At 41.8% G+C, this 9,254-nt stretch overlaps 1 long non-coding RNA gene across 2 annotated transcripts in view; it reads left to right on the forward strand.

Annotated features, from left to right (window-relative positions):
• The first annotated feature begins 1,813 nt into the window (after positions 1-1,813).
• LOC141379472 (uncharacterized) overlaps positions 1,814-9,254 on the forward strand; it is a 35,067-nt gene continuing 27,626 nt past the window's right edge. Inside the window, exons 1-2 of one of the 2 annotated variants that reach the window (XR_012396229.1) lie at positions 1,814-1,882; positions 1,976-2,132. This is a non-coding gene — a long non-coding RNA (uncharacterized lncRNA). The other variant, XR_012396228.1, reaches the window with a different exon arrangement.

Raw genomic sequence — 9,254 nt, forward strand, 5'->3', positions numbered from 1 at the left:
CAGGAGCGGCACCCGGTGTGCTCTTCTGCTGCTGTAGCCCATCCGCCTCAAGGTTGGACGCGTTGTGTGTTCAGAGATGCTCTTCTGCAGAGCTCGGTTGTAATGAGTGCTTATTTGAGTTACTGTTGCCTTTCTATCAGCTGGAACCAGTCTGGCCATTCTCCTCTGACCTCTGGCATCAACAAGACATTTGCGTCCACAGAACTGCCGCTCACTGGATATTTTCTCTTTGTCAGACCATTCTCTGTAAACCTTAGAGATGGTTGTGCGTGAAAATCCTAGTAGATCAGCAGTTTCTGAAATACTCAGAGCAGCCCGTCTATCAGCAACAACCATGCCACGTTCAAAATCACTTAAATCCCCTTTCTTCCCCATTCTGATGCTCAGTTTGACCATGTCTACATGCCTAAATACATTGAGTTGCTGCCATGTGATTGGCTGATTTGAAATTGCGTTATTCAGCAGTTTGATAGGTGTACCTAATAAACTGGGTATACATATATATATGTATGTATATTTATGTGTGTGTGTGTGTGTGTGTGTGTGTGTGTATATATATATATATATTGATAAATGTTATTTTAATTATTAATTTTAATATTTCATAAATATTTTTTATTTTAAACGTTGCCATTTTCATTGTAAACTATCCTTAAACAACATTTCATTGTAATTTTCATTCATTCATTTTCTTTTCAACTTTGTCCCTTTATTAATCAGGGGTCGGCACAGCTGAATAAACCGCCAACTTAACCAGCATATGTTTCATGCTGCGGATACCCTTGCAGATACAACCCATCACTGGGAAACATCCACACACACTCATTAACACTCATACACTACAGACAATTTAACTTACCCAATTCCTCTATAGCGCATATGTTTGGACTGTGGGGGAAACCGGAGCACCCGGAGAAAATCCATATGAACACAGGGAGAACATGCAAACTCCACACAGCAACGCCAGCTGAACCAACCAAGACTCAAACCAGTGACCCTGTTGCAGTGAGGCGATTGTGCTACCCACTGCTATTTGATTTAAATATTTTGCAGGAGTAAATGAAGCAAAAATTATTCACAGTGATTAAAAAATACTATTTCAGTTTTTTAATTCATTCATTTTCTTGTCGGCTTAGTCCCTTTATTAATCCAGGGTCGCCACAGCGGAATGAACCACCAACTTATCCAGCAAGTTTTTACGCAGCGGATGCCCTTCCAGCCGCAACCCATTTCTGGGAAATTATCCACACACACATTCACACACACACTCATACACTACGGACAATTTAGCCTACCCAATTCACCTGTACCGCATGTCTTTGGACTGTGGGGGAAACCGGAGCTCCCGGAGGAAACACACGTGAAGGCAGGGAGAACATGCAAACTCCACACAGACACGCCAACCGAGCCAAGGTTCGAACCAGCGACCCAGCGACCTTCTTGCTGTGAGGCGACAGCACTACCGCGCCACTGCCTCGCCAGTTTTTTAATTACAAAATTTAATTTAGTTCAGTGTAATTCAGTAATGATTTGAAAAATGTACGTTTTTAAATGTAAAATCTGTTACGTCTTAGTCAAAACTGTTTTAAAACTATTGTATTGTGTTGTGCCTGTGTGTGTTTAACCAACATGATTTTATTTCAATTATAAGCGAGGAACCCTGTTTAGTATAAGTAATTATAAGTGTATGCTGTGCATTTTAATGTATTCATTTATTGTATTTATTTATTTTTAATTTGCATAAAGTATATAAAAAAATAAGTGTATGCTGTGAACGTGAACACACACACACAGTCCAGTTTTCTGCTTTCAGACTTCACCCTCCGCTCAGCAAACCAGTCCAAAAGTGCTCCGAACAGCTTTTCTCCATCAAAAAGGAAAGGTAGCTACTTAAACACATGACAGCAATAACAGACAGTGCCACATGCACACGTCCCATAATTCTGTGAACTCACCTCTCTTCCTGACCTAATAGCTTCCATTTACCGCTGGGCCCGTTCCAAGGGAAAGTGTAGAGCCCGGCCAAAATCTGCGGACAGCTACTGATGAGATCGGCCGAGTCCAAAAATGTGAGCGCAATAAAACAACGGCATGAGGAAAAGCTGGACGTCCTCCTGGGCCGCATTAGCGAGGTGAGATTATTCTGAAATTAGGCTTGAACTGACATTCTCATATACGCTGCTTTTTTTAAGGTGTTAGGGAAGATGGACGGTGTGTTCGTGAAGCAGATGAATTGTTGGAATAACAATATGGCGGAGGGGGATGGAGTTATTCAGTATAATCATTGCAGATTCTTTATATGCACAGGGACTTTTAATTCTGTTGTAAGGCAGCTCAGGTACTTCCTGTGAACTGTCATGTCATTATAAACTCTGTTTAAGATCTGATTTCTTTATTATTCCAACATAGGCGCATTCTGAAAACGTAAACCTATATACATTTCTGGAGATCACGAATTTTGTTGCCAGATGTATCTGCATTTCGTCTTTAAAATGAACACTATGAGGTGATATGACGGCATTCCTTTTCACGCTCACCAGTTGACCGCTTACCTCAGTGTGGACGGCTTTTCCAATGTTACCAGTTCGTCCAGTGGCTCGCTGCAATGTTCTGGTGTAAACCCACCAGAGGCCACTATCGAATGACCCTCTGTCTGTCTGACGGAATGATTGAATAATTGACTAGGCGACCAGTCAATCGGCCGACTCACCCTCCTCTTCCATCCCAAAAATTTACATAACACTCTTAGTAGACGCCACGGGATGACTGATCGTGAATGAACAGGTAGTCTGGCACATTTGTTACCTATGACAAGTCAAGATTTCATCAAGACAAATTTGCATAATCTGACATAGTGACTTTCGTAACCGACAATAAAAATGGTGTGATCTGACCGGGGCTTAGGAAAGTAAAATAGTAACTGATACAGTAATTAAAGGTGCAGTGGGTGATTGTCTTCAGAAGCGTGTGTTGTTGTGCTGGTTGAAAGTCTCTTCACAGTCTAATAGTAATGATTACAGTAAATGATCTAAATGTGTTAATGTGTATTTTATATTTTGGGTGAGGCATAAAACTAAAAAAATGTTAATCCAGTTAAATAGAGTCAGATCGACATCTCTCATAATTGCGATAAGTAACTCAAACGCAAATGCAGATTTGGGCTTTTGCGCATCTCTGGTCATGCATATCTGCCATTAGCGTGTTCACGCCTAGATGAGCGACACGTGCATGCGAGACTGTCAGTTGCGGCGAAATCAAATGCTGAATCGAAACTTTTTAAACTCCTGAATCAGTATTGGTGTTACTTTTGCACGCTGGAGGAAGGACGACACCACACCATGGCTGAAGTATTTCTGTTAGACAGGTAATGTTCTGTTTTAAAACTATATTAGTCACACAGAGCTGATGTAGAGTGTATTGCGTTATGTATGTGTTCTATGCACAGACACAGGGCCGGAGTGGGACTCCTTTTCAGCCCTGGAGTTTCAAGCCTCAGACCGGCCCACCTCAGTTTACGACTTACTATATTTAAATAAGGTCATTTTTTAATTCAGTTTCTATTTAAACTATCACGTCTTTTTTGAGAAAACAGCTGCTTTAGAACTTCAAATGTTCAACAACCCCAACAGTATTATATGTCTTAACAATAAAAATGAAAAAAAAAATTACTCAGACGAGGATCAAACCCGGGTCGGTGGTGTCAAAACCTAATGTGCTAACCAGTCGACCACAATAGTTATAAGACTGTCAACCTGCAGGCTGCATCTTGATCATGAGGCTGCGAGAAAATAGATAAAAAGAGCAGAGCTGCGGCGGTAAAATATTGAATAAGAAGACTGTGGTCAAGTAAATAAATACATTAATTTAAAAAGTGTGACTGCTGTAAGCAACAGATTCTGGAGCTAGGGACACTGGCCCTCGCAGCCAAAAAACGGACCGGCCCATCGGGAATTCTCCCGGTCCTCCCGATTAGCCAATCCGGGCCTGTACTGACGTGTTGTTCAGCCACTGAAATCTTCCAGTGGAAGCTAGATGGGACTATTTTTAGTTTCATGAGGGAGCTTTTACAGCATCGATGATGTAGATTTGTATTCAGTTTAACGACAAAACTTCCCAGAGATGGGTTGCGTCTGGTAGCATCCGCTGCGTAAAAACGTGCTGGATAAGTTGGCGGTTCATTCCGCTGTGGCGACCCCAGATTAATAAAGCGACTAAACCGACAAAAAAATGAATGAATTAATTAATTAATTAACAACAAAACATCAGTAAATAACACTATTTCGCCTAGCCTACTTGATGAGCTGAAGTTTCTTTTATATTCACATTGGGTCATTTCTGAGCAATGACAGCCTGTGACGCGCTCCCGATATTGTTTACCGCTACTCTGAATATTCAGTCTAAAATAGCATGCAAGTGTGGCTTAGTAATAAGTGAAATTCCTGCACACCGCCCGGCCAACCACTATGTGATGTTTTTTGTACTGTTCTCTTTACATGTATGCTTTCTTGCGTGTGATATAAACAAACAGCCAGCCAAACTCTGTTCAAGAGCCAGGATATGAGCTTCTTGCTCCCTTTAATTGTGTATTGACACAAACTTACCTACATAGCAAAATTTCTCTGGCCCAGCTCTGGCCCTCACAATCAAGTTTTGCTTGGCCCACATGCCGCAGTGAATTACGGTACATGACTGGACCAAATCTGGCTTCCAGACAAGGGCCAAACACAGACCATATCTGGGCCAAGTCTCAGCCAAGTTAATAACTCACAACTGGGCCTGAACTGGGCCAGATAGGTTGGTGTGTCACGATTGCAATGAAATTGATAAACCCATGGAGTGATGGGCTTTAGGCACACTATGAGCACGCTTTTTCTCAAAGTGACCTGATTGGTAGAATTTTTTTTCTTTACTCAAAAATGATTTTAGTGTATTTTAAATGTGGGTCAAGACTGGCCAAACTCACATGGCCCACTTATCAAATTTTAAAATCTGGGCCAAATACTACCTTTTTCATCTGGCCCAAATCTTGTGTGCCGCCTTAAAAACGGTGCCGCCTCTGCCAAACCCGTGCCATGTTTGGCCCACATGCTGTATGCCAGTGCCGGATGAATGCCTGCTGTGCCAGCTTTATGCCAAATCTGGGCCAGAATTCTTTGCTACTAGGGTAGTAGCCATTGAACCGAGTAAAACTATAAATGAAATGAAAGAAATATAGAATATTAGTTACAAATGTTACAAGTTATTATCAATTCAAAATACAAAATGTGTCACAATCATCTTCTATTGTATATTTAACAGAACATATTATACTACAATATAAACTAAAACAGATTAAACATTCAGAAGAAATTTACAGCCAATGCTTTCGGCAGGATTTAGAGGAGGACAGAAACTATTCACATGCTTTCTCTTGTCCATTAATTTCAGTTCTCTAAAGCGTGAAACTGCCGGAAATGCGCCAAAATAAGAGTCCGGCGGAAATGCGCCAAAATAAAAGTCCTGGCATAAGTACTTGTAAACAATAGCGCAAGGAAAACGAAACTTATACTAGACTAATAATGCATTATGAAAAATATAATATGGTTAAATTCAAATGTCCAACATGAACAGCACACTCAACAGTTTTGTAAACAAGTTTCGGGAGGAGCATGTGCAGAAGTTTTAGTATCGAATACGTCATTGACAATTTTTCTATTATCAAATCAGTTCTTGAACAAACCTCTATATATACCAAAGCTGTCTTACCTGCATCTCATGATTTTAGCATCCCTCCACCACCCCGATACCCCACCTCTTAAGCATTACATTCCCAGGGGGAACGTTCTGGGGCCGGGCTAGATACTTCGCTCGAATCCCAACTCCTTTTTGTTTCATGATACATGGGAATAACTCAATTTGGGGTGTCTCCCCGAGCTCAGAGCTCTCTCCCCGGACAGCACGCCGAATACGCCTTACACTTAAACGACTGCAAGTGTGAACTCATGAAATACACTGGAACTGGATTGTTTGCTGTTGTGTCGCGGTGGGCGCGCTCATGATTTCAAGAGGCGTGGCTTTGAAACACAGTCCCTCCCTGCCGTCCAAAGCTATTATGCTATCCGATTAGCATTTTGGCAGATCACCCACTCCACCTTTAACATTTAAACATAATGGGCCCTATTATACACCCAGTGCAATGAGGTGCAAGGCGCGACGCAACTGTTGTTTGCTAGTTTCAGCTCGACGCAAAAATCATTTTGACCTTTTGCACTACGCTGTTTAAATGGCTCATATGTGCGCCCACAGGCGTTCTGGTCTAAAAAAGTTGTTAAGGCGCATTGCTGGGGCATTGCTGTTTTGAGGAACTATAACCCACATAGCAAAATTTCTCTGGCCCAGCTCTGGCCCACACAATCAGGTTTTGCTTGGCCCACATGCCGCAGTGAATTACGGTACATGACTGGACCAAATCTGGCTTCCAGACAAGGGCCAAACACAGACCATATCTGGGCCAAGTCTCAGCCAAGTTAATAACTTACAACTGGGCCTGAACTGGGCCAGATAGGTTGGTGTGTCACGATTGCAATGAAATTGATAAACCCATGGAGTGATGCGCTTTAGGCACACTATGGGCACGCTTTTTCTCAAAGTGACCTGATTGGTAGAATTTTTTTTCTTCACTCAAGAATTATTTTAGTGTATTTTAAATGTGGGTCAAGACTGGCCAAACTCACATGGCCCACTTATCAAATTTTAAAATCTGGGCCAAATACTACCTTTTTCATCTGGCCCAAATCTTGTGTGCCGCCTTAAAGACGGTGCCGCCTCTGCCAAACCCGGGCCATGTTTGGCCCACATGCTGTATGCCAGTGCCGGATGAATGCCTGCTGTGCCAGCTTTATGCCAAATCTGGGCCAGAATTCTTTGCTACTAGGGTAGTAGCCATTGAACCGAGTAAAACTATGAATGAAATGAAAGAAATATAGAATATTAGTTACAAATGTTACAAGTTATTATCAATTCAAAACACAAAATGTGTCACAATCATCTTCTATTGTATATTTAACAGAACATATTATACTACAATATAAACTAAAACAGATTAAACATTCAGAAGAAATTTACAGCCAATGCTTTCGGCAGGATTTAGAGGAGGACAGAAACTATTCACGTGCTTTCTCTTGTCCATTAATTTCAGTTCTCTAAAGCGTGAAACTGCCGGAAATGCGCCAAAATAAGAGTCCGGCGGAAATGCGCCAAAATAAAAGTCCTGGCATAAGTACTTGTAAACAATAGCGCAAGGAAAACGAAACTTATACTAGACTAATAATGCATTATGAAAAATATTATATGGTTATATTCAAATGTCCAACATGAACAGCACACTCAACAGTTTTGTAAACAAGTTTCGGGAGGAGCATGTGCAGAAGTTTTAGTATCGAATACGTCATTGACAATTACTCTATTATCAAATCAGTTCTTGAACAAACCCCTATATATACCAAAGCTGTCTTACCTGCATCTCATGATTTTAGCATCCCTCCACCACCCCGATACCCCACCTCTTAAGCATTACATTCCCAGGGGGAACGTTCTGGGGCCGGGCTAGATACTTCGCTCGAATCCCAACTCCTTTTTGTTTCATGATACATGGGAATAACTCAAGTTGGGGTGTCTCCCCGAGCTCAGAGCCCTCTCCCCGGACAGCACGCCGAATACGCCTTACACTTAAACGACTGCAAGTGTGAACTCGTGAAATACTTTTCTAACAGGCGAATGAACTGGATTTGTTTGCTGTTGTGTCATGGTGGGCGCGCTCGTGATTTCAAGAGGTGTGGCTTTGAAACACAGTCCCTCCCTGCCCTCCAAAGCTAATATGCTATCCGATTAGCATTTTGGCAGATCACCCACTACACCTTTAACATTTAAACATAATGGGCCCTATCATACACCAAGTCCAATGAGGTGCAAGGCGCGACCGTAGCCCCCTCTGAGCTGGTATTGAACCGGCGACCTTCACCATGGGAGTCGGATGCTCTAACAAGGAGGCTAAAGACCATGGCCTCTAGCGTCTTCTTTTTCTTCTTCTTATAATTTTACAGCGGATGGCATCCAGCGTTTTGGTGCATTACCGCCACCTTTAGCTCCGGAGTGTGGACCAGAGGTTAGGTTTACAGACTAATCATTCCCCCCACTTCCCTCTTTCCCACCCCTTCTCATACACACACATACATACTTACATACACACCTCTCCCCTACTCCCATGTTATAATAATAACCATAACACTCTCATACTACTATTTATACTAATACCATAATAATAATAATAACCACCACATTGCTCTTACCCTTACTTTTACTTCCACTACTTGGTTATATTTAACTTTATTCCCTTTACCTTATAACTTAAATTATTATATCCTATCATAAACACCTGTTTCTCTCAGATACTTTATAAGTATTCTGGTCTGAATGGCCTCTAGCGTCTGTCGGTAGAGCACTTTTAGAGGTCAGAGGAGTGAGGTTTACCTGCACAGCACTTACTAGCTGGCCCCCGTTACACGACGCAACTGTTGTTTGCTAGTTTCAGCTCGGCGCAAGAGTCATTTTGACCTTTTGCACCACGCTGTTTAAATAGCTCATATGTGCGCCCACAGGCGTTCTGGTCTAAAAAAGGTGTTAAGGCGCATTGCTGGGGCGTTGCTATTTTGAGGAACTATAAAAGACTGTTTAAAAGACCAGATCAAAGCAGGTCTATAGTCCAGCGCAGAGCACGTTAGTCGCTTACACACTGCTGAACACACACAGGATGTACAGCAATACGCAAATATCTTTGCATATGAAAAAGGATTAAAATAATAAATGTTTTAACATTAAAACTCAACAGAGCACAGATCAAGCTACAAAACCCACATGAGTGGACATATGGAGCCTGTTAAATAGCAGATCTTTCTTTTACAGTGCAGTGTCGAAATAAATAAATGTGTGTTTTCAGCAGCACATACGGTAATACAATAAGAGGGAAAAGATGTATTGAGTTGAATCTCTTCCCTGGACTGCGCTCAGGATGTATTTATGGTTTTTCCTTTAGCAGTGAGCGGGGTCAAAGGGCGACGTGAGGTCGTGACAGAACACAATCGTCCATTAACGCTTAAACAGACTTGAATGGAAAAAGGCAGCAGTTCAGGGTCATCAAATCGGATCCTAATTATGCAATGAAAAGCATTACCACATGGAGGACGGAAAGCAGAGTAACAATGCTTTCCAGAGAAAAA

Source organism: Danio rerio, chromosome 20 (genome assembly GCF_049306965.1).
Source record: "Danio rerio strain Tuebingen ecotype United States chromosome 20, GRCz12tu, whole genome shotgun sequence".
Classification (NCBI taxonomy): Eukaryota; Metazoa; Chordata; class Actinopteri; order Cypriniformes; family Danionidae; genus Danio; species Danio rerio.